We start from the raw sequence: 3,749 nt of genomic DNA on the forward strand, positions 1-3,749 counted from the left end.
CTCTCTGGGGTGGGGGGAGACTCAATGCCTGGGGGAATGCCAGGGAGAAGAGTCAGGCTTAAGAAGGGGGGGGGTTACACTTGGCCTTGAGATCCAGCAGGGGATGGGCAGAGAGATAGGACAGGAATTGAGTCACATGTGGATCTCCAGCACCACATGGTCCCCTAAGCATTGCCTGGAAACTCCATTAGTGAAGATTCCCAGGTGAACCCTCAAAACCATAAGCCCAAAACAGCACCACTTCTGTGGTGCCTCGTAATGACCTGGCCAGCCTGAATTGACTCATAATCACTGGACAGTCCTCTGGATCTTCCAAACACCCCTTGTGGTTCTCCCCCAGCTCCTGTCCCACCCATATCACAACAGGACCAAAATGGCAGCTTTGGAGTGAGAGCATGAGGGGCCCTGGCTCACATCATGGGTTTCAAAAGACCCCCATTCCTCATGGTCCTTAGAACCCACCTCCGCCCTATGAGCCTCTGAATTCACCACTGTACATGTAGGACCCTTTGTGATTTGGGTCACAGCTGCTCCCTCATCCTGAGCACTTCATCCATGACCCTTTGTTGTTTCCAGGGTTAGAGAGTTCATGGGGTGCATGTCTCAGTTAAGGGGTGTTTACCTTTTCCCCTTATCACTGGAGATTATCCACCATGGCAGGCAGTGTCCTCGGTGGACAACACAGAAGGATCAGGTATGGCCCTAAAAAAAACCCAGCCCTAGGGGTTTGAATTTTCCTAGATCAAAGTGGGTATTTTGCTTGCCCCATGGCTGTGGATGATCCTGCCAGTTCTGAACTGCAGGGGAGGCCAGCAGCTTAGACTAATCTGGAAACAGGGTGAGGGACTTCCAGAGCTCCTGGCCTGTCCCATCCCATCAGGCAAAGACCCCAAGACCCAGCACTGAGAGGAGAAAGTCAGGAGACCCAGGGAACGCAGCTGCACCAGGGATTTGTCACAGCAATAACAGTGACGCTCGGAAACGGTAACGGAGCTTCCTGGGTAAGTCTCCCAAGGCGACTTCAGTCTCCGGGGCCTGAGATGGGGAGGGAAAAACATCAGCACACTCAGGGCTCCCTGATAAGAAAGAAGAGCAGGAGGGTCAAACCAGGCAGGATTCCTAATCCCTGGGATCAGGAGGTTAAGCTCTGTGGATGAAGGGAAGGGCGGGGCTTGGGTAAGGCCGCCCCACTTGCCTTCTGTTTGATAAGGAATTACAATGTCTTTCCTCTTCTAAGATTTGCAGAAATATGTCTGTGGCTGCATTGTACTCATTGTGCCATTTCAGCTAGTATAAATATAATGTATTTAATTATTATATGATCTATAACATATCATTAATATATTAACATATAAGAATATAAATATATAGATAAGGATTTCATATAAAGGGATTTCTTTATTTTACATATATGTATATGTAATAGTGTATAAATGTAAAGAGTGGAAGATTTAGTGGAAGAGCTTAGGCCTAGCAGGGGATGATGGGAAAGGGGGTCAGTATGGAGTGGCAGGCCACTTTCTCCCACGGCTGCCAGAGCAGGTAGTTGCCTTGCCTGTTCCTGCATATTTTGGAGAGGACATCCTGTTCCTAGCAGCGCTGGACCCCTGGTACTGGGTGGGAGGGGGTTAGTGGCATGATCCCTGGGAAAATCACGCCTGGTTCCCTGGCATTGTTTCCCCACTGTGAGAGAGAAACTCGTGTCCCTCAGGGGCCAGTGCACACTTCAGCTGGGCCAGTCTCTTCCCCAAAGCCAACTTTCTGGGCTGGGAGGGTGGCTGGCCAATGACCATTCCTGGTCACATGCTAACTTTTTCCCAGCTCCGAATGACTCAGAAATACTGCTAGCAGCCTCGGTGACTTCCTGCGTCCTTGGAAAGGCGGATCCTGTTGACCAAAGCCTCCTCTCAAGTTACAAACACCGCACCTCTCCACACCCCATGTCTCCAATTACCAAGCTCCAGGACATAAAACAACCTTTCAGGCGTCCCTGCCGTTCAGAGCAGAAGCCTGCGAGCAGGGCATTATTTTCTTCTTGAACAATTTTATGGGACTTTATGATTTCGCCTGCTGTTTTCAAATGTTAGTGTTTTTAATTAATGCCGTTTTATTGTTCCGCTTCTCGCAGCCTCTTCTCCGGAAGGGCTCAGTTTTTTTTTTTTAGCAATCTAATAACGGACGGTGAGGAATAAGCATTAACATTTATAGAGCTTCTCAGATGAAAGGCAGCGAGCAGGAGGAAGCTCATTTTAGATTGAAGAAGAGAGCGGCGTTACATTTGGATTCTTGCAACAACAACAACAACAAAATCAATATTTCATTTATCTCAAATGGAGGGGAGGTTTCTGTGATGATTGTGACGTCCAACTTCCCTTAAATTGTCTTGTTCTTTTTTTAAAAATTTTTAGCAGTTTATTAATTGATTGTTTTTTGGGGCCACACTCGGCTATGCTCAGGGCTCACTCACTCCTGGCTCTGTGCTCAGAAATCGGTTCTGGCAAGTTCGGGGGACCATATGGGATGCCGGGTATTGAACCAGGTCCATGCCGGGTCAGCCGCATGCAAGGCAGATGCCTTACCGCTGTTCTATTTCTTCAGCCCCAGATTGTCTTGTTTCTTTAAAATCGACTGCTCAGGATGTTTGAAAGAAATTATGAAAACTACAACAGTCCAATTATGCTGGGCAGAGTGGGAAGGATGAAGTATGTTCCACTGACAAATATGAAACTGCTCTGGACATTTGATATCCTGACCCACGGGTATTAACTTCCTCTCAAGGCTCGTAGACTACTCTTTCCCCCTGTGCCAGAAAACACTTAGTCTCCCCAGTGCAGCAGGTGGATCCCTTTCACAACTTAGGACCTTGGAACCAAATCTCCAAAGGACAAGGATGGGAGTCCTGATGCCTGGGCTCTGGGGCTCAGAGCACTGAAAGTTCTTCCTTCCTTCCTTCCTTCCTTCCTTCCTTCCTTCCTTCCTTCCTTCCTTCCTTCCTTCCTTCCTTCCTTCCTTCCTTCCTTCCTTCCTTCCTTCCTTCCTTCCTCCCCCCTCCCTCCCTCCCCCTCTCTTCCCTTCCCTTCCCTTCCCTTCCCTCCTCCTCCCTCCCTCCCTCCCTCCCTCCCTTCCTTCCTTCCTTCCTTCCTTCCTTCCTCCTTCCTTCCTTCCTTCCTTCCTTCCTTCCTTCCTTCCTTCTTTCCTTCCTTCCTCCCTCCTTCCTTCCTTCCTTCCTTCCTCCCTTCCTTCCTTCCCTCCTCCCTCCCTTCCTTCCTTCCTTCCCTCCTCCCTCCCTTCCTTCCTTCCCTCCTCCCTTCCTTCCTTCCTTCCTTCCTTCCTTCCTCCCTTCCTTCCTTCCGTCCCTCCTCCCTCCCTTCCTTCCTTCCCTCCTCCCTCCCTTCCTTCCTTCCTTCCCTCCTCCCTCCCTTCCTTCCTTCCCTCCTCCCTCCCTTCCTTCCTTCCCTCCCTCCTCCCTCCCTCCCTTCCTTCCTTCCCTCCTCCCTCCCTTCCTTCCTTCCCTCCCTCCTTCCCTCCTCCCTCCCTCCCTCCCTCCCTCCCTCCCTTCCTTCCTTCCCTCCCTCCTTCCCCCTCCTCCCTCCCTCCTCCCTTCCTTCCTTCCCTCCCTCCTTCCCTCCTCCCTCCCTTCCTTCCTTCCCTCCCTCCTCCCTCCCTCCCCCCTCCCTCCCTCCTCCCTCCCTTCCCCCTCCCTCCCTCCCTCCCTCCCTTCCTTCCTTCCTTCCTTCCTTCCTTCCTTC

Source organism: Suncus etruscus, chromosome 12, assembly GCF_024139225.1.
Source record: "Suncus etruscus isolate mSunEtr1 chromosome 12, mSunEtr1.pri.cur, whole genome shotgun sequence".
NCBI classification, from domain to species: domain Eukaryota; kingdom Metazoa; phylum Chordata; class Mammalia; order Eulipotyphla; family Soricidae; genus Suncus; species Suncus etruscus.